The 22,671-nt window shown below is 42.7% G+C and overlaps 1 protein-coding gene across 4 annotated transcripts in view; it reads right to left on the bottom strand.

Annotated features, from left to right (window-relative positions):
• Nucleotides 1-22,671, bottom strand: part of TAB2 (TGF-beta activated kinase 1 (MAP3K7) binding protein 2) — a 164,198-nt gene that overhangs the window by 115,875 nt on the left and 25,652 nt on the right. The window lies entirely within an intron of this gene.

Genomic DNA, 22,671 nt, shown 5'->3' with positions numbered 1-22,671 from the left:
AAATAGTCATTTTTCCATGGATTTTTTTAAAATGTGAAAACATTGAAATTCCCAGGAAAAAAACAAAACAAACTGAAAATGAAGATCACTAAAATGAAACAAACCTAAACAACAGGGCCGGTGCAAGGGGATTAGGCGCCCTAGGTGAGCCTTCTGCTTTGCATCCGCCCTCCCCTGGGTTGTGCATTTCATCACTTCATTGCTGTCAGCAGAACAAAACAGTTCAATGTCAGTACTTTTTTTTGTTTTCTTTATTTTTGACCGTGCACTGCAGCAACAAGAGCATTTCTTACCAGGGCAAGAAGAGTATCCCACACATCACAGTAAGGAAGATGTGTTTGGGTGAGAGCAGGGAGGGAGGGAGGCTGGATCCCAGCCCCAACTCTTTGTTGCAGTGATTGGCAGGTTAAGCACGGGAAGATTTACAGTGGATCGCGTCTATGGGCAGGAGAAAGGGAAATCCCTTGGCCCCATCCCTCCCAGCTCTGTCTTATGGTAGCTAGTTGAAATTGGGGTGAGCAGGGACACAGCGGTATAACAGCACAAATCAAATCTGATCATAGGGGCATAGCTGGCATCCCAAAGCAATGCCTATACCCCCTTTTCCTTGAACATGAATTCCACAGTGCACACTTGAGTGAGGTGTAGTGGAATAATCAGAGTGGGTCTGCACAATTTATTACTTATGCAATCCAGTCTCCCTTTGGATTGATCTGATTGATGGGCGATGATTTTTCTTTTTTTCTACTTGACCTGTATGTTCTGCTGAAAACCTGTCTTTTATGAAACCTTTTACGTGGGAAGAAAAGGGCCAGAGTTGCGGAAACCAAAAGGCTAAAGAGCTTGAGGAGAACAAGAGGTTATAGTATCTATTCCTGGTCGTTAATTTACAGGCAAAATGATAAAGCCAGAAAGAGGGCAATTTCTTCTGTAGGCACCTATCTGCAGAGAGGGAATGGGGTGCCAGATGGCTTGAAACACGAATAATTCAACAATGAGAAGAACTACTAAAAAAAAAAGAGCAGAGGCAACACCTTCTTCTGCCCAGCCCCCGATTCCTACCTCATACCCAGAGCGTGTGCTTCTCTGGGCCGCAAGCAGGTCGGGTGCTGCTCACAGCCCACCGAATGTCGTCTACTCTTTGCCGCTGCTCGCGGCCCCACATGGCTGTTCTAGTCTTCGGCGCCCCCTAATGGTTGGTGCCCTAGGCGCCCTACCTACTTCGCCTAATAGGACACATCGGCCCTGCTAAACAACTTCAGTACTTTAATGACATAACTACTACCCACCAAAAGCCTATACCTTAATGTACTGAAAGGATTTAAGCCCAAAGATGGTTCGACAATAAAGCAGTATATCAGTTCATGCCATCTGAAGTTCGAAAACAACAGATTTCTTTTGGAATTTGTTTCAAAACATATTAGGATTTTTTTTTTAAGACATTAATCCTTATATTTTCACATAATGTTTCTGTTCAACAGTGTGACATTAAATTACACATCTTAATTTAAATATTTCCACTTGTAAAAATAATATTTAGCCTATTATGATAGGTCAGTTTTCATTCAAGAATAAACAGCCTACCTGGAAGTCAATAATGCTTTAAGGCAAAGTGCCAAAAAATCCCTGCAACATCTACCAGTCAGATACTAAGATAGTCAGACCAACAAACAGAGGGAGAAATAAGATGCACTGCATGTTATCATGGTTATAGATACTTTTATCCAGTCAACTCCACTTTAAAAAAAATACAATAATTAACAAGTAAAAAATACTTTAAAATTATTCATTAGTTGTTAGCTCCTTATTTGTGTACTTCCTATTTAACAGAGGGGTATCTTCATAAGCCATAAGCCATACTTGCCTTTCGAGAAAAGTTAGCTCTGTATAATTAAGGATCTCCATTTTCAGTTTTCATTTTTACTTGGAATCCCAATGTTATATATAAAAAAAAATCAATAATTAACAAGTAAAAAATACTTTAAAATTATTCATTAGTTGTTAGCTCCTTATTTGTGTACTTCATAAGCCATAAGCCTCTGATTTTTTGCTCTACCACAAATCAATACTGAGCCCTGGTCCCTCTCCCTTGCTGCCATGGGTATCCATGCAATGGGCAGCATTCAGAAGCCCCTCCATGTCACTATCCTCTGTAGCATTGGTTATAATCCAGACTGATTCCAGAGGATAGTGACATGGAGGGGCTTCTGAATGCTGCCCATTGCATGGATACCCATGGCAGCAAGGAAGAGGGACCAGGGCTCAGTATTGATTTGTGGTAGAGCAAAAAATCAGAGTACAGAACCTTCAGGTAGCGATTGACGGTCTTGAGGTTCAGGATGGGCCGGAATGTTCCCTCCTTCTTGGGGATGATAAAATAGATGGAATAGTGACCAGTATTTTGTTGGTGCGTGAGCACAGAGGTTATCACCTTTAGGCTGAGTAGTTTTGTCAATGTGGTTTTCACTGCCATCCTCTTGGAGAGGGTGTGGCACGGTGATCTCACAAATTTGTCTGGAGGGGTGCTGTGGAAGTCCATATAGTATCCCTCTCGAATGATGGTTAGGACCCACTTGTCCAACATTATCGCGACCCATCTTTGGTAGACGAGGGTAAGTCTGCCCCCTATGGCTTCTTCCTGTGGATGGGTCTGTTGATTCTCATTGTGGGGTGCGGCCGGGGCCTGTACCTGAGCCGGCTCCCCTCTTGTTGTGTCTGTTCCGAAAGGACTGGGGCTCTGCCTGTGGGGCGAGACACAAGATCTGGTAACTCATCTTTGGAGAAGAATCGCATCATGGTTCGGTATGGTTCCATCCCTGAAGGGATTTCCCCTTCCTCCAGGAAATCAGGCTCTTCCCACGAGGTGTTTGTGTCCCATAGGGGGAGGCTTTTGCCCGGCAAAGGCGCTTCTCGGGGAGGCCGAAATGGGCTTGGAAGGTCTTGCCCTTCTGGTGGAGACTGTGGCTGTGTCGCAGGCGGTACAGATTGTGCCTGGACAAAGGTTTGCAGCCCTTTGAAGAATTCCACCCAGGAAAAGGTCCCTGGGTCCATATTGAATCCAGTGGAGTTCCCCGAGGTGCCCATCTGAGGAGGGTCCAAGCCGGAGATACAGAGGTCCAGGGTACTATCATTGGTGGAGCCGGATTCCTCTACTGGCTGAGGGGGGCCTTGCTTCATTTCCCCCAGAGTCTCTTCGCACTGCAGGCATAGGGCAGAGGCCACTTCGGTTTGCGCAGCTCTCAGGTGGCAGGCTGGGAAGAGGGCTTGTCCCTTGGCTTTCTTGGCCGGCGGTGCCATGATTTGTGCGTGTGGAGTGGCTCAAAGCTCGTCTGTGCATGTAGGTGCACGCGCTGGGGGACTTAGTTGTGTGTGTGCCGGGTGCTGGAAGATGCAGGCCGCCTATTTGTGCACCCGAAGCCGCTGTGCGCACGGTACAGATGCACGCGGCGCTGTGCGCACAAGTCCTTTGAGCGATCGGCTCGCTACTGTGCGCACGGCTCAGTTATGTGGACAATGCGGCGATCGAGGGGGGGGAAATGGCGCCGAAGACCACGCGGGCAAGATGGCGACCCCCCCCCCCGAGGGTCTCCATGAGTGTGGACCCTCGCACCGGATTGGGGTCTAGCCCGGATCGGGCTGCTCAACCCGATTTAACAGATGCCGGAAGGACGATCTGTGCGGCTATCCGAGCCTCGGAGACCGGAGACTTTAAGGAAGTTTTCTACCTTACCTTGTCTCGGCGCTTCCCGGTCTCATGCTGGGCGGTCTCCGGCTGCGGGGGGAGAGGGAAAATACCTTCACTGCCGCGCTCGGTGTCACACCCACTGCCTCTCAGCCATTCAGAGCCTAAGTCCACGCCGGGAACCGGCAACTGGACAGAGGCTTACCTCTGAGGGATCACGGAAATCACCTCACAAATTCTCGACTTGGGGAGGGACCCTTAGGTATCACCGCAGGAGAAGCGGGGCTCGTCTTGTAGAGGTAAGATTTTCTTTCTTCTTTGGTTGAATTTTCTAACACTGTGTAAGTGTGAGTAGTGTCCCTAACTGCTTAGGAGACGGAGAAATACTGGAGCTAAGCTTCCTGCATGGGTATATGTAGGCTGATGTCAGATTGAAATCTGACTCCGTCTCCCAACTGCAATCAGGAGTACACTATACCCATTGGTCCTGAATCCATTTGCTACACACTAGGAAATACATCTTTTTCAGTTTTTTATGCTTGGTATACTTTTTTCTTTTTTTTTTAAATAAAGCTCCACTTTCAGCAAGCTCAGATATCAAGTAACATTATCTGCTACTCCATCTCAATGCACATAATCACTTCATGTTCATGCTCTTAATGCTAGACTGTGCATGGAAAGCTTTTGTGGTCTTTTTTCCTAGTGCAAGAGTTGAGAGAACAGAACAAAGAACTCATTTTACATCTCTACAACACTGATGATTCTAACTCTGCAGTGCCGTCTTCAAATGGTTATTTGGAAAACATATCAAATCTTATTCTTACCCAGCAATCTGTAATATTCAATCTACAGAAGCCATTAATAGCAACACTAGGGGCAGGTTGATCTCCTAATTTTCTATTTGAAGACCTGTTCCCCCAAATGCCAGGAGTCTAAATCTATTAGCATCTACTGAAAGACCTATTCATTACATAACCAAGTCTTTTCTGTTTCATTGGTAGCCTTTTCTACTTCATTGTTAGGTCAGGATAGCTTTTCTTTTTACACCAAATTTTCAAAAATCTTTAAGGGATCTCAACTGCCTGATCTCTAAAAAATTATGACAGCAAAGGATTACAAGCTAGGGAGTTAAAACTGAAGTTACTTCATATTACAATATGAATCAATTTTGCTAGTCTCTTGACACCACTGTAAAATGAGTAACTTATGACAGCAAAACATCCAGTCAACTCAGGCATCTATAATTCTCTGAATGTTTAGTTCTTTCAATAAACAGCATGTAAACAATTTGATCTGTAAGAGTATGTTTGCTAACTGGATGTGTTTCAGCTGGAACTTCATGTCCTATCATCTGTAAATACTGAAATTTCCAGTCCTTCCCAATCAGATGAAGCTATTTATTATTTAATTGTTTGCTAACTAAAACAAAAAATTGCTCTCTCAAAAAAAAAAAAATTTAACATTTGCATCAATACCAAGTAAATGAACATGCTGAACAAATTAATTCACTTCTAATATTTATTTAAAGGTGATTACAGTAAGCACCCTAAACTCACCATCCCTTAAAAGTGCAAAATAAATCACTCCCTACCAGGTGATCTGCCTGTGAAAGCAGGCTCATCTGGAATATTTTGAGAAATAATCTGTTTTTAAACATTTGTACTAGCATTTTCATCTCTAGCATTCAATGAGCAGTGTGGGAATGCAATAACCAATTTCCCATCAGTGAAAAGATCTATTTCATTACATACCAACAATTTGCAAGAACTTTAAAGGAGAGATATTGAGGAAACAAAACAGCTTTCAATTTTTCACTTAAATGACCTGGTTGAAATAAATTTCAGGCAGGACAAGGAGAAAAATTGTCATTTGAAAGCTCAGACAATAAAATTCAGTAAAAATTTTCTAAGTCCTTTTTTTTCTGAGAATCATGGGCAGTTTGTGTTTGTGTATGAGTGTGAGGCTTTACTTGTGAGGGAAAAAAATTGAATTTGCAGGTGTGCGCCTGTATGTAACTACAACAAGAGTTGTATGTGGTTTTTTTTGTTCAAGGCTTTATGTGAGTGAGAGGAAGGCTATTAGAACAGCAGCTTCAGTTTCACACACGTTCAGTCTCCTCTTCCTCCCTTTGGTTTCACACACGTACAAGTCTCCTCTTCCTCCCTTCAGTCTCCTGCCCCCACAAACTTTTCTTTACATTTTTTTATCATCTATTCTCTGGAGATAGGAGAGGGAGAAGAAGAGAAAGAGGGGGACAACAACATGGGGGCCAATTGTTTGCCTGCTTCCCTTGCTATAAGGCACAAAACAGAAAGGACTGCAATGATTTCCAGTTGTATCTTCGCCATACAAATGTAATTTTCCTGGCAAAGAAAAATTACGTTTAAGTTGAAAGAGAATATGGACAGAAATCAGCGACAAAATTAAGTGTTCTCTCCATTTACTATAAAGAATGCCTAATTTAAGATGGCAGCATAGGCAGGACGCTCTTGAGATCTGAGCTTGGTCTTTTCAAAATGTCTTGGAAATAAAGAGTTATGCCTGCGAAAAGGAAGGGCAAGGTAAGGATATACCCCTCCGAACCCTTGCCTTTACCAATACATTTGGAGATAACCAAATGTATGTCCATACCTGGCAACGTACCGGCAACTGAGGATCCTCATGTGCAAGGTGGATTGGGAGAGGCACCTTTGCCGGAAGAGGAGGCTTTGCCGAGTCCCAAACTGAGGAGGCCACCAGCACAGAAAGAATGCGGGGTAAGCACCGCTGAGGGACTAGGAAGTGAGGTCACTTCCGTTCCTGGATGCGGAGTAGAAGGTGAAACATCGGAAGAGACGCCGCACCAGCAGAAACTCCTGGAGGCATTACAACCAGAGGATACCACAGTGATCCCGGTGGAGAACGGAGATGAAGTGACAACCACAAACGCGGATCCCCTTCGTTGGAGGGAGTGCGATTGAATCTGGAACCCGGGCGGCAGCAGGTACCGATGGGGGGGGGGGCTGAGAGTGGAGAGGTCGAGGGCCCCCTTATTCGACCATCTGTGGTGACCCTAGACTGCTTGTGGGATATGATGGGTGGGTTCACTAAGGAGTTGAGGAGTTTAAATCGAAAATTTGATCAAACTAATCTCAAGCAACAAGAAGAGATGGGAGAAACCCAAAGAAAAGTAGAAAATGTTCTGGACAGAGTGGTGGAATTAGAAAAAAGAGATAAGAAAACCCAAGAGTTTAAAGCTGTGGTAGCAAAAGATAGAGAAATGTTGGCAAGAAGGTTGGAATGTCTTGAAAATAATGCCAAAAAACCTGAACTTACGGTTTTCTGAATTTCCCAAGAGTTTTGGGAGAAATCCCTTTCATTACTCTAAAAAGATTTCTTCAAGAAGGACTGGGGTTTTCAAGTGAAGATATGCCAGCTATTAATACATGTTATTTTCTGCCGAAGTCTAGTAACCCAAATAGACAAACCAACATGGAATTTCAAGAAAATCTGACAAATGTTTTGGAAAATTCAGATTTGGAAATTTTAGACAGAGCTACGCTGTTGGTTTCTCTAATTTCAACACATGATATTAATAAAATAATGAAAGTGTATTTTAGAAAATACCCATTAAATTTCTAGATATAGTTATAAACATTTTTCCGGATTTGGCATTAGTAACTCAAGCTAGACGGAAGAGTTTCTTAGCATTTCGCCAAGAAGTGGTTGAATTGGGTTTTTCCTTTCTATTACGGTTTCCGTGCAAGTGTATTTTAAAAAGGAGAGATGAATGTTATATCTTCCTTGTTCCTGATTATTTAAAAAGTTTAATTGATTCAAAGAAACCCAGTACCTCAACCCCTGTGCAGTCAATTTAGAGATATACTAGGTATGCTATGCTTAGACCATCCTTATTTTCTAAATAAAAGTGTTATCAATTTAAACAACTCTTAGCTTCTAGCCCCCAAACTAGAATCATTGGCAGTAAAAGGAAAGGTAAAAGTTACTGGAACACTTATTCTGATTAAATTGAGAAATTGCAATTTGTCTTATTATAGGATATGTATAACAATTCTTTTTGTGATATATAAAGAATGATTCTTTGACTGTACCTGAGTTTGTCTGTTACAAGCATTGTTTTGTAAAATAAAAATTGAATAAATGAAGAAAAAAAAAGAATGCCTAATTTTAGATTTTATGTATGTTTTAGTTGTTCATCGCCTAGTGTTTCTTAGGCGATTAATAAATTCGAATAAAGATAAAGATAAAATGGGAAAAAGTCTGGAGATAAGAGTAGTGCTAAATCTCTGTAGACACACAAATATACACCACATATGCATTTATTTTAGCATGAGAATGCAAGTTCTAAGTTGTATTTAATTACATAACATTTAAATAATTCTGGGATGTAAACAATCATGCTTGTAAATTATGTAAAAAAAAAAAAAAGAAAAGACTCAGTTTCTATTATGTAAACAATGGTTAAAAAAGGTAAATTACATGCTCTATAATCTGTTCTGTTCTTTCCAATTTCCAGAAGGATAAATTGACAGTATCTAAGTCAACAATTAACTATTACTTTTACTGAGTATGTGTTTCAGCTTTGGATTCATAATTTTACCGTTAATGATCTAACTTTTCTCTTTATGGTTACTACCCTAAACTATATGCTGGACAAAATGGTTGGATTATTTGGGTCTTTATCTGCCACCATTTGCATTATAAATAAAAATGTCATAATATGACAGGAGGATATCATCCTGTTGGTAGCATATAATTTTCTGTAATAGTTTTAGAAGAGACTTTTCTACTTCCCTCTTCCCAAACCCCCAAGCTTTAATATTACTTTTTGTGAATATTTGGCCCTAATAATTTATATCAATTCCTTCAGACGTTAGAGGAAAATTGTTTGCCAATGGTAAACTAATTTAACAGCTAAATATTAAAGCAAAGTTGCTTACCTGTAACAGATGTTCTCTGAAGACATTGTTGCATATATGGGTAATGTCATTGCTGCGTGGCATCAATGGAGTTTTTCCAGAGCTTTCCAGGAAATTCTTCAAGACCTCTCTCTGGGGATGCACAGCAATTCCTGTGTTCCTGCAGTATCAGTCAGTTCTATAATTAAGCTAATAACCAAAATTCCTAAAAGGAAGGAGGAAACAGCTGTGCGATTGGTGAACTGCTGTTTTCAGAGAATACCTTCACTTCACTTTCTCTGAAGACAATCAGTTCACACGTAGGAGACCCAGGTTAAGACTTGTTTTCTAATAAAAAGGGGGAAACACCAAATAATCCCACAAACAGAGCAGTAAAACTCTCTATATAGTAGGTAGTGCTATTCCTCACCCTCCTTTTTATTTTTTTTTTTTATTTAACAGGAAGAGAAGCCTAAATCATAAAAATAGGCCCTAGGGAGGGCTATAATTGAGCTCTAACTCTCAAAAGTCCCTGAGGAATGGTTTGCCTAAATCTGCTGTTGCTTTGGGAGTCATTATGTAAACAGTAAGGAGATGATATTGTGCAGACTACATGCCATGTGTCAGCTTTGAATATCTCTTCAATAGAAATTGACCTCATGTGGACCTATTGGCACAACCATGGTCCTGATATTGTAAATACATATATGACTTTCCAAGGTCAAAACTGTTTGGGAGTAAGTGAAAGGAATATGCAATTTGCTATCCACTTTTAGAGTAGTTAGTAGAGTTGCTTACCTGTAACAGGTGTTCTCTGAGGACAGCAGTATGTTAGTCCTCACACATGGGTGACATCATCAGATGGAGCCCGATGCGAAAAACTTATGTCAAAGTTTCTAGAATCTTTAACTAGGCAAACTGAACATGCCCAGCATGCCCTATACCACACGTCCATGCGGAGTCCATCTTCAGTCTTGTAACATAAATTAATAATAAAATAGAAGAAACACAATTCCGCGGGGTATCAGGCAGGTTTTATGAGAACTAACATCTGTCTGACCTTGAAGAACACCTGTTACAGGTAAGCAACTCTGCTTTCTCAGAGGACAAGCAGGATGGTGGTGTTGTGCCTGGTGGCACCTGGTTAGGGATCTGTTAGTCTCCTTTTGTGTTTGGGAGCAGCCTGTAGCTAGGGATTCACCCATGTATGAGGACTACCATCCTGCTTGGCTTAGAATGAGGAGTTGCTTACCTGCAACAGCTGTTCTCCAAGGTTCTTGTGGCCTGGTTTGGCCTCTATTGGAAACAGGATGCTAGGCTTGATGGACCCTTGGTCTGACCCAGCATGGCAATTTCTTATGTTCTTATGTTCAATAGCTAAAGCTAGAAGAATGCTGAGTGGTTAGAGAGAGAAATAACCAGTAAGAAAAAGGAGCTGCTAATGCCCTTGTACAGGTCCTTGGTGAGGCCTCACCTGGAGTACTCTGTTCGGTTCTGGAGACCGTATCTCAAAAAGGATAGAGATAGGATGGAAGCAGTCAAGAGAAGGGCGACCAAAATGGTGTGTAGTCTGTACTGGAAGACTTACAAAGAGATGTTGAAGGAGGTGCAGAGGTGGTGCAGAGGTGCAGAGGAGGTGCAGAGGAGATATGATACAGATCTTCAGATACTTGAAAGGTTTTAATGATGCATGTTGCTCGAATCTTTTCCATTGAAAAGCAAACAGTAGTACTAGGGTCATGATATGAAACCAACGGCGGGAAATATTTCTTCCTGGAGAGAGTGGTGGATGCCTGGAATAACCTTCCGGAAGTGGTGTTGAAGACAAAAACAAATTCAAAAAAGCATGGGATAAACACTGTAGATTCCTAAAGGCTAGAGTTGGAAATTAAGAAAAGGATACATGAGGGTAATCAGCACGGAGAGGCAGCCACTACCCCCATTGGAATGCATGGGGATTACTACCCTTAACCAGTTGCTTGTAGCTGAGCCTCATGACAAAGTACCCTCAACTAAATCCCCATGGTTTCCTGGCAAAAGGTGTATGAATCTATGCCCTCTTGTTGTTTATGTAGGACATGGCCATCTGATTATCTAAATCAAAATTCTGTTTCCCTGTAGGAGATGAGCGAAAGCCCTTAACACATATAAATGGCTTGTGGCTCTAGATGGTTGATTTGAAGCTGACTCTCTGCTGTGGACAACATCCCTTGCATCTTTGCAGATCCAGTATGGGCCTCCCACCCCTTGATGGAGGCATCTGTCAAAAAAGAACAATTGGAATGGAGAGATATGCAGCAGGAGGTCCACATTCAAAACTAATGATTTCATCCAAAATCTCAGAGGTGCTTTCATTCTGGCAGTTACCAAAGTCTGTTGGGACAAAGGCTGACAATGTTGATCCCAATGACTCCAAAGATCCCACTGAAGGCACCTCATGTATAGCCGAATTAAGAGGACCATATGTACTGCAGAGGCCATATGTCTGAGCAAGACAAAAACTGATCTAGCTGGAGCCTGGTCAAACTGAAGTGGGTACATCAGTAGACCTTTCAGAATTACCAGAAGGAAAGTTAACTTTTGCAGAGCAACTATCCATACTCCTATGAACTAAATTATCTGTATCAGGATCAGGCTTAATTTGGCAAAGTTGACCAGGAATCCCAAGGCTTAGTGTACTCTAATGGTCTTCAAGTAAGTCTATCACCCCTGACGGGGAAGCACCTGTCACAAGTCAATCATCCAGGTAAGGAAACACACAAACACCTCACTGAAAAAGCTGAGCCTCTATCACCACTAAACACACTGAACACTCTTGGGACTGCTGACAAGCCAAAGGAAAGCAATTTCCATTTGCATTGTATGTCCACCACAAACCTGAGGAACTTCCTGTCTACATGTAATCTTTTGACTTTTTGGGATCCTGCCAGGTACTTGTGACATGGATTAGCCACTGTAGGAAACAGGATACTGGGCTTGATGGACCTTTGGTTTGACCAAGTACGGCAAATCTTATGTACATATATACGCCCTTAAGATCAATAGCACTCATCCAATCCCCATCTGACTGATGGGCAAAATCATTTGGAAGGAGTTCATCTTGAACTTCTCCCAGTAATTTGTTCAGTCTTCATAAACACTGGATAGGTCTCAATCCTCCCATTTATTTTTTTTTGAGTATAAGGATATTTCAGGAATAGAATTCCTGACCATGTTCCTGAAAAGGCACAAAATATCACTTGCTGCAGAAAGAACGATTCCATTTCTAACTGAAGCTGGATCAATTGACATGGGTCTGAACTGACGGTTGAGATTTGCTGGCCTGGGGGAAGGCTAGAAAAATGTAAGCCGGAACCACACTCCACAATCTTCAGGATATATCGGCCCTTGATGATTTTCTTCCACTCCTGAAAGAATTGAATCCTTCCCCACTGGTGCAATTATTAAGGCAGGCCTCAGCCCCATCAAAAACTGGGGCCTGGTTTAGGTTGTGGCTGCGGTGGCATTTTAGGCTAACATCACTCCTTTTGGCAATTTTTAGCTGGAAGCTATTGCTGTTGCAGAATGACCAAAGCTTGGTACCTGTTACACGGAGTGGTGGACCCCTGGTCTGACCCGAGGTTGGTGCCACCTATAGAAGAGGAGTTCCTATAGGTCCTCAAAGTCAGGAGGCGGACGCAGGTGGTGGAGATCCAACCGGACCTTCACCTATACCAGCCCCTCATGCCCCACAGGTTGAGTCTTTGGGTGCCAGGTCCGGCAGGACTTAGGAGCAGGTCTCCAGACGAAGACGAGCTTGAAGGCAGAAGGCGGAAGCAAGGTCGGACGTACCAGGGATCGGGACCGGCAGTGAGCAGGAAAATCCAGGAGTGGGCCAGAGGTCGGGGGCAGGCAGCTAGCAGAAGAGACGGTGAACAAGCAAGTGGTCAGGGCAGGTCACTAGACAACACAGAATCCAGGAATGGGCCGTCAAGAACCAGAAGAGCAAGCCGAGGGGACGAGGAGTCGGAACAGGGACAGGAGCACACGGAGCAGGACCAGGAGCACACGAAGGATCAGGAACACGGAGCAGGAGCAGGATCAGGAACACACGGAGCAACCAGCAGCTCTGAGCAGAGCGAGACCTGTTGCTGAGGCAGGGAAGGAGCAGTAAGGTTGGCCTTAAATAGTGTCCTGCGTCATCAGATAGGGACACCAGCAGCCTCCCAAGCCCTTTAAGCTGGGGGAAGGCGCGTACGCCTAGAGGGCCCAGCAGGGAGGACAGCGTCAGCGGCTCCCTGTCACAAAGGCAAGTTCCGGAGCCGGAGCGGAGAAGCCCGTGCTGAGTGAGTCCCGAGTGGCAGATGGGACGGAGAACCGGCTGCGGAGTTTTGCGGTCGGCAGCCGCAACAGTGCCATTGAAAAGGATGTAAGGAGCACCTCTGGAAGAACAGTAGCTTGTACTAATAGAAAGAAGTGGAGTGGAGTAGTAGCCTCATGTTCAGAGCAATGGGCCATGAACCAGGAAAGCCAGGATTCAATTCTCACTCAGGGATTGCTAAAGGCAAATTACCTCTCCATCTGGCAAAAATAAATGCAGTGAATAATTTTTTCACTATTTATTTATAGCTTTCTTTTCTTTTAATTTTGTTTTTATTTAATTTTCACTTAATATACAAGAATACTCTTGAAATGAATTTACAGAGATACATGGACATTTTTTAAACAAATAGAAAAAACTCAATAAACAAGTAAGTTTCTCTTGTTCTCTGTAATACAAGTCCACAATAAGAGGTGGAGGCAGATATACTCAACTTAAAGAAATAGGTTTCCCCTTTACAAATGGAAAAGCACAGTAGTATACAGAGATATATAACTTTTACAAAGGACCAGATTCACTTTCACTGGTTCCCACTGGGTTTCACTGGATGTTTCCCAATGAGAAATTGAGTTAATTGAGGTGGGTCATAGAAAATATAGGTATTACTACCATATTTTATCATACATCTACAAGGAAATTTAAGATAAAATGCCGCACCAATTAACAAAACTTGAGGTCACATTAGGAGAAAGGCCTTCCTTCTTTTTTGAGTTTCACGAGAGATATCAGGAAAAGCTCTAACATTACAACCCAAAGAGTTTACATTTCTATTTCTAAGACATAGTCTTAATAACCAATCTTTATCAGGTTCTAAAACCAACGTAACAATTAAAGTTGCTGGCTCTGCCAAATCTGTGTCTGAAGATTCTAAGATTGCTGATATATTTAGAGATTGTTGTTGAACCGAACAACAATCCCTTCCCTTCGTTCCATCAATATCCTTGGCTTTGGAATATAGAAAATCTTGGCTATTGGTGGTAGCGCTTTTTGTTCAATTTGTAAAATTTCCCTCATATATCTTTTAAATACATCTCTGTGGATTAAGAGGAATTTTAGGGAAATTTATAAATCTTAAATTTCTGGTTTTTGCCAAGTTTTCAAGATTCTCCATTTTCATAGCAAGATATTTCTTATCACATATAATACTTGTCTGAACAGATTGAATGTCCTTTATCTTTTCTCTATTTGACACGATTTACTGCTCCAGATCAGTATCAGCAGTGTTTAATATTTTAACCTGATCTTCCAAAGTTTTAATCTTTTCATTTAGCGGGGAAATTAGTTGTAAAATAGAAGATCTCATCTCTACTTTTGTTTCCCAGATAGTCACTAATGAAAAGGATTCAGGTCTTTCCACCACTGGTATTTTCAAAATTGGTGTCTCTCCAGTAAATCCAGTCGGGTCACCTATAGGCGAATCTCTCTCGCTTCAGATAGAGCCTTGAGTTGTTCCTGGGCTGTCTGCTTCGATCGAGGCCCCGTCGGTCCCTGCCGGGCTCCGCCCTCCGACACTTTGGTCCACTGGCGTTCCCCCCCCCGCTTCACAGGCACCTCTCCTCTCCACAGGATTCCTCGGCGGCGTCCCTTCTGCAGGGCTTAATGGAGATATTGAGCCAAGGAGAGAGGAGAGCTCTAATTCCCCTCCCCCACTCTCCAGCGGCTGTTGTGCTCCAGCTATCGTATCTCTGCGTATGACATGCGAGTCCATAGGTCTGAGGACTGGCATAGACACAGAGGCTGCAGGGTAAGGCACACCCCGTGATTTGTGCTTTCTCCCCATGAAGGAAAAATTGTTCGCAGGAAAAATTTAATTTATCCCACGGAGCTCAGACACCAAACCAACCTACTGAGCAGCCATCTTGGATCCGCTCCCGAGAGAACCTATTTATAGCTTTTTTATACCGGTATTAGTAGTTACATCATACCGGTTTACATCATAACTGCAGGTTGAAATTACATTAAACAGGTGCAGGGTATGGGACTAGAAGGAACAAGAGCGATAGTTAGGAGCTAGCAAACAAGTGCAAAAACAAGTGCAAAAAATAGGTGAACAATGTAAAAAAAAAAAAAAATCCAGTCGGAACACTGAGAGGAGAGGATTACCTTGTTGGTGGCTGAAAAGAATTGGTAAGTACTGCTTGGGGAAATTTTTAAAACTTAAAAGTATTGGGAGAAGTAAACTATTGGGGTAAATTATTTAGTTTCTGTGATTTATATTGAAAAGGTAGTCAGAAAGGCAGGCAAAAAACAGAAGTTTGTGTGTTTTGCATTATAGATGGTCAGAAAGGCAGGCAAAAAAGAGAAGTTTATGTATTTGTATTTCCCAACCCTTCCACCCACCCCTAGCACATCCTTTAATTTATAGGCAGGTGACAGTTTCACACTAAAAAATAAATAAAAAATAATAGGAAAATAAAAATAAAAAATTAATTAGCCTTTTAACTTAAATTCAGAAATTCCCCACACCTTATCAAGAGTTTAAGCATTCCCTTGTAGGTCACTACAAAATATATAGTGAATACATTAATACATTTAAAGGACCCTAATAGTACGCAGTCCTACTCCCATAGCAACCTAAAACTTAACTAGGAACTGAACAAATTTAAGATAAAGGCAGCAGTCCAGCAGCAAGAGGAGGGCCTCCCAGTCTTTTGCTTAGAGTGTCACATGTATGATTTTTTACCTGCCAGTGAGAAGTTGTACATATGCATCCGATGCAAAGAGCTCATGCCTCTCAGAGAACGAGTCCGATCTCTGGAGGCTAGAGTGGCAGCCCTGGAAGAGCTGAGGCAGACAGAAAGATATATATAGATGAGACCTTCAAGGATATAGCAGCCAAGTCCCAACTCCAATCTGGCAGCCCTGGTGCTGCCTTGGAGGAAGAAGGTCTCATGATCAGACAGCATCAACCTGGTGCAGCAGGAAATGATCCTGTAGCGAGGACCTGCTTTCAGGGGATGCATTGTCCTCTTGCACCGAAGATGTGTCTTCCAGGGCTACTGCCCAGGAGGGAAGGGTTAGGTCGGCCGCATTGTTGGTGATTCAATTATTAGGAATGTAGACAACTGGGTGGCTGGTGGGCATGATGATCGCCTGGTAACATGCCTACCTGGTATGAAGGTGGCAAACTTCACGTGTCACCTTGATAGGATTTTAGACAGTGCTGGGAGGAGCTGGCTGTCGTGGTACATGTGGGCACTGACATAGGAACATGTGGGAGGGAGGTTCTGGAAGACAAATTTAGGCTTTTCGGTAGAAAGCTGAAATCCAGAACATCTAGGGTAGCATTCTCTGAAATGATCCACACGCAGGTCCCCAGAGGCAGGCAGAGCTCCAGAGTCTCAATGCATGGATGAAATAATGGCACAAGGAAGAGGGATTCAGTTTTGTAAAGAAAAGGGGAACCTTTTGGAGAAGGGGGGGGGGGGGGGGGTTCTTTTCCTAAGGGATGGGCTCCACTTTAACCAGGGTGGAACCAGGCTGCTGGCGCTAACCTTTAAAAAGGAGATAAAGCAGCTTTTAAACTAAATCAAAGAGGAAAGCAGACAGTCGCTCAGCAGCACATGGTTGGGAGGAAGGTATCTTTGAAGGATACTAATGAAGCATTAGTTAGGGCATCCCAACAGAGAGGTTCCAATAATAAGAAAAGTAGTCCAAGTGTCTTAAATTAGAAACTCGCCTGAGCTAAAAGATTCCAATTTATCCTTGTCAAATGAAAAGCAGAATGGAAATACAAAAAATGCCACACTTTGAAATGTTTGTATGCTAATGCCAGAAGAAGTAAGATGGGAGAATTTGAGTGTATAGCAACAGTGAATGGTGACATGGACTTAATTGGCATCTCAGAGACATGGTGGAAAGAGGATAACCAATGGGATAATGCTATACCAGGGTACAAAATGGCACAATGACAAAGAGGAGCATCTTGGTGGCGTGGTGGCGATTTATGTCTGGGATGGCATAGAGTCTAACAGGATAAAGATCCTGCATGAGACTAAGTGTACAATCGAATCTTTATGGGTAGAAAACCCTTGCGTGTTGGCGAAGAGTACAGTGATAGGAGTCCACCTGGCGAAGATGGTGAGATGGACAGTGAAATGCTAACATATACAGAAACACAGAAATGATGGCAGAAGAAGACCAAACGGCCCATCCAGTCTGCCCAGCAAGCTCACACACTTATTTTTCTCATACTTATCTATTACTTTGACCGCTGAGGTCAGGGCCCTTATTGGTAACTTTTTTGGTTCTAATTTCCTTCCACCCCTGCCATTGATGTAGAGAGCAGTGCTGGAGCTGCATAAAAGTGAAGTATCAAGCCTAATTGGTTAGGTGTAGTAACCGCCACAATAAGCAAGCTACTCCTACGCTTATTTGTTTACCCAGTCCATGCAATTCAGTTTGTTGGTAGTTGTCTGAATGTACATCCTCTTATCTTCATCCCCCCCTGCCGCTGAAGTAGTGAGCTGCACTATATATGTATTCAAAGTGAAGTATCAGGCTTAATTGGTTTGGGGTAGTAACCGCCGCAGCAAGCAAGCTACTCCCACGCTTATTTGTTTACCCAGACTATGCAATTCAGTCCTTGTTGGTAGTTGTCTGAATGTACATCCTCTTATCTTCAGTCCCCCTGCCGTTGAAGCTGTGAGCTCTGCTATATATGTATTCAAAGTGAAGTATCAGGCTTAATTGGTTTGGGGTAGTAACCGCCGCAACAAGCAAGCTACTCCCACACTTATTTGTGAATGCAAATCCTTTGGCCCACATTTCCTCTTGCCGTTGAAGCATAGAGCAATATTGGAGTCTCATTAACCGTGTGTATGTTTTATTGAATAAGGGTATTAATCACCAGGTAGTAGCTGTCATTCCTGCAAGCCACCCCTATGCCTCTTCTCTTCATTCATATCCTCAAGACGTTATGAATCCACAGTGTTTATCCCACGCCCCTTTGAAATCCTTCACAGTTTTAGTCTTCACCACTTCCTCTGGAAGGGCATTCCAGGCATCCACTACGCTCTCCATGAAGAAATACTTCCTGACATTGGTTCTGAGTCTTCCTCCCTGGAGTTTTAAATCGTGATCCCTAGTTCTGCTGGTTTTTTTGCAATGGAAAAGATTTGTCGTTGACTTTGGATCATTAAAACCTTTCAAGTATCTGAAGGTCTGTATCATATCACCCCTGCTCCTCCTTTCCTTCAGGTTATACATATTTAGATTCTTCAATCTCTCCTCATAAGGCATTCGATGAAGACCATACACCTTTTTGGTTGCCCTTCTCTGGACCGCCTCCATCCTGTCTCTGTCCCTTCGGAGATACGGTCCATATCTTCGGAGATATGCTAAGAGAAATTAGGGAAGTTAACCAAATTGGTAATGCAGTAATAATGGGAGATTGACTGGGTAAGTGAAACATCAGGACACGCTAGAGAGATCAAGTTCCTGGATGGAATAAATGACAGTTTTATGGAGCAACTGGTTCAGGAACCAACAAGAGCGCAGGATTTGGTGAGAGATGTAACGTGGTGGGGCCGCTTGGCAATAATATGATCAAATTTGAATTAATGACTGGAAGGAGGACAGTAAGTAAATCCATGGCTCTAGCACTAAACTTTCAAAAGTAAAAATGAGAAAATGAGTTTAAAAAAAAAAAAAAGAAAGGTGCAGCTATAAAGTTAAAAAGTGTGCAAAAGGTGTGGACATTGTTAAAAAAAAATACCTGTTGTGCCAGGTTGCAGACGGCTGCGACCTCTCATGCTCACCTCTTTTTTCCCTGCAACGTCAATCATGGGAAGAATGGCGGCGTCCGCCAACCAACGCCGACCTCCCTGGCGTCCTTGGGATGGTGTGGGCGCTGCCGACCGCCATCTTACTTCCAGAATCACATAGGCATGCACGCGCAGGGCCTCCTTTTGTATACGTCATGGCAGGAACCTCGGGGGTGTCCCCTCCCGATGACGTCAACCCGCTGGTGTAATTTAAGTTGACCAGCCCACTGCTAAGACGAGTTAGCAAGGAGTCCTCTCATTGTTAAATCCGCTCCATTCTTGAATCCGGTTCCAGCATCTCCTCGTGGCATTCGGACACTCTGGGTAACCGCCCTTCTGCGTCTTGGCTATCCTCTCCTTGGAGGGCCTTCTTGCCTTGAACTTCACCTGACCCGCTCCTCGGGTCTCTCTCCTGGAACTTCCTTGTGTGAGTACCTTCTTCAGTTTCCTACAATACCAACATTGCTGAAGTCTCTCCATGGTGTACCCCATGCCTCGGGCCACTACCGTTCTTCAGCATTATCGCTTCTACATATCCTGAGCTGCAGGGTATAGCTGTATCTACTCAAGATCCTCTGCTTGGTTCCTGTATCTCAGACCTCATCTACCTCGTCACCTACAGTACAGTCATCCTCGGCATACCCCATGCTGCGGGCCACTACCGGATCTGCACGTCTGAGGTATCTCCACCAGCCTGCAGAAACCTCCTGGTGTACCCCACGCTGTGGGCCACTACAGGACCTTTTCATCTGCAGTACCACCCTGGGTATATCTTATTGCTCAAGAACTGTGTTTGTTGCATTTCCCGCTCCTCGGGTTATGCCTTATCTTTTCAATCTAATAAAGTCTCTCTCACAGTTGTGTCCTACGTCGCTGAGACCACGCCACCGACGTCGAGGCTCACAAGGCTCCTCCTGTGGGTAGAGACATCTCTCATCTCTGCCCGGTGTTCACAATTTCCTACAAAACCATAACAATACCATCCTAGAAGCACAGTCCATATATATATTCCTCGCATTAAGAAAGGTGGAAGGAAGGTCAAACGATTGCCAGCATGGCTAAAAGGTGAGGTGAAACAGGCTATTTTAGCCAAAAGATCTTCATTCAAAAATTGGAAGGAAGATCCATCAGAAGAAAATGGGAATAAACATAAGCATTGGCAAGTTAAATGTAAGACACAGATAAAACAGGATAAGAGAGAATTTGAAAAGAAGTTGGCTGTACAGGCAAAAACTCAAAATAAAAACTTTTTTATATCTGAAAACTGTTTGATTAAGAAAAGATCACAATAACATATAGCTAGACATACCTTGGTTCTGAAGCATGCCCAGACAATATACAACAATGGCTACAAAAACAGTAAACATTTAAAATAGCTGCAACCCCAAATTCCCAGACCCATTCCCACACCCCCCAGGAGATGGCCAGATACACAATACCAATCACAAAGAAAAACAGAAACAAAAACAGCTTCCTACTCTTCCAGTCACCCACCCACCGTTTCATGAACTGAGAATAGAGACATAATGGGATTCAAAAAGTGGTTCAACAATAAAATTTGTGCATAATTGAGGGTAAAAAAATAGAAAAAAGTAAACATTATACATTATAGGTAATTAAGAAGCTCACTTCTCGCTCTAAGAGACAGATGCTGCAAGTAAGGATCCCACACTATGAGAAACTTTATCTTGCTCTGAAATGAGCGGGTGGTGAGCTCATTTTCCATCTGCCTCAAACCGTGCAGTTTGTTACTCCAGCACCAGAAAGAGGGGAAAGCATGAACACACCATATGCATAGGATAGGCTTTTTCCCAAGTAAACATGCCTTCCTAATCAATAAATGCTCCCCCTTTCCCTGAACCCGAAAGGTCACAGACATCAAAGAGGACCCCCCTCAGGTGGTAACAACTTTAAAAAATATATCCAAAGCAGAAAATCTGCAAGGGAGTTGGTTGGAAATTAGATGATTGAGGGGTTAAAGGGGCACGTAGGAAAGATAAGGCCATCGCAGAAAGATTAAATGATTTCTTTGCTTTGTTGTTTACTGAAGAGGATGTTGGGGAGAAAACTCAAAATAAATAAATAAAAAATAAATACCCATTTGGGAGACAGTTTTCAAGGGTAATGATTCAGATGAACCACATCTTCCAGGTTTACCTACCAAATCAAGGTACACTGAAGATGTGGTAGGTCAGATTGACAAACTGAAGAGTAGTAAATCACCTGGACCAGATAGCATGCACCCCAGGGTTCTGAAAGAACTAAAAAAAAAAAAAAAAAAGAAACTATTCTCAAGATCAAAATAGTAGAGCAAATAGAAAGACATGGTTTAATGGAACACAGTCAACATGGATTTACCCAAGGGAAGTCTTGCCTAACAAATCTGCTTCATTTTTTGAATGGGTTAATAAACATGTGGATAAAAGTGATAAAGGTGAACCGGTAGATGTAGTGTATTTGGATTTTCAGAAGGCGTTTGACAAAGTCCCTCATGAGAGGCTTCTATGAAAACTAAAAAGTCATGGGATAGGAGGAGATGTCCTTTTGTGGATTACAAACTGGTTAAAAGACAGGAAACAGAGAGTAGGATTAAATGGTCAATTTTCTCAGTGGAAAAGGGTAAACAGTGGAGTGCCTCAGGGATCTGTACTTGGACCGGTGCTTTTCAATATATATATAAATGATCTGGAAAGGAATACGATAAGTGAGGTTATCAAATCTGCGGATGATACAAAATTATTCAGAGTAGTTAAATCACAAGCGGATTGTGATACATTACAGGAGGACCTTGCAAGACTGGAAAATTGGGCATCCAAATGGCAGATGAAATTTAATGTGGACAAGTGCAAGGTGTTGCATATAGGGAAAAATAACCCTTGCTGAAGTTTCACGAATTTAGGTTCCATATTAGAAGCTACCACCCAGGAAAAAGATCTAGGCATCATAGTGGATAATACTTTAAAATTGTCGGCTCAGTGTGCTGCAGCAGTCAAAAAAGCAAACAGAATGTTAGGAATTATTAGGAAGGGAATGGTTAATAAAACGGAAAATGTCATAATGCCTCTTTAGCGCTGCATGGTGACACCGCACCTGGAATACTGTGTACAATTCTGGTCACGGCATCTCAAAAAAGATATAGTTGCGATGGAGAAGGTACAAAGAAGGGCAACCAAAATGATAAAGGGGATGGAACAGCTCCCCTATGAGGAAAGGCTGAAGAGGTTAGGGCTGTTCAGCTTGGAAAAGAGTCGGCTGAGGGGGGATATTATAGAGGCCTTTAAGATCATGAGAGGTCTTGAATGGGTAGATGTGAATCGGTTATTTACACTTTCGAATAATAGAAGGACTAGGGGGCATTCCATGAAGTTAGCAAGTAGCACATTTAAGACTAATCAGAGAAAATTCTTTTTCACTCAACGTACAATAAAGCTCTGGAATTTGTTGCCAGAGGATGTGGTTAGTGCAGTTAGTGTAGCTGGGTTCAAAAAAGGTTTGGATACGTTCTTGGAGGAGAAGTCCATTAACGGCTATTAATCAAATTAACTTAGGGAATAGCCACTGCTATTAATTGCATCAGTGGCATGGGATCTTCTTAGTGTTTGGGTAATTGCCAGGTTCTTGTGGCCTGGTTTGGCCTCTGTTGGAAACAGGATGCTGGGCTTGATGGACCCTTGGTCTGAACCAGCATGGCAATTTCTTATGTTCTTATCCATTGTATTTGAAGATTGGAAGATGCCAATGCAACCTCGATATTTAAAAAGGGCTCCAGGGGTGATCCCGGAAACTATAGACTGGTGAGCCTGTCTTCAGTATCGGTACAAATCATGGAAACCTTTATAAAGAATAAATCACAAAACATTTAGATAGTCATGGTTTGATGGGACACAGCCAACATAGATTTACCCAAAGGAATTCTTTTTTGAAGGGGTGAATAAATATGTGGACAAAGGTGAACCAGGAGATGTA

Source organism: Rhinatrema bivittatum, chromosome 3, assembly GCF_901001135.1.
Source record: "Rhinatrema bivittatum chromosome 3, aRhiBiv1.1, whole genome shotgun sequence".
NCBI classification, from domain to species: Eukaryota; Metazoa; Chordata; class Amphibia; order Gymnophiona; family Rhinatrematidae; genus Rhinatrema; species Rhinatrema bivittatum.
This window is presented reverse-complemented; position numbering and strand designations above follow the sequence as displayed.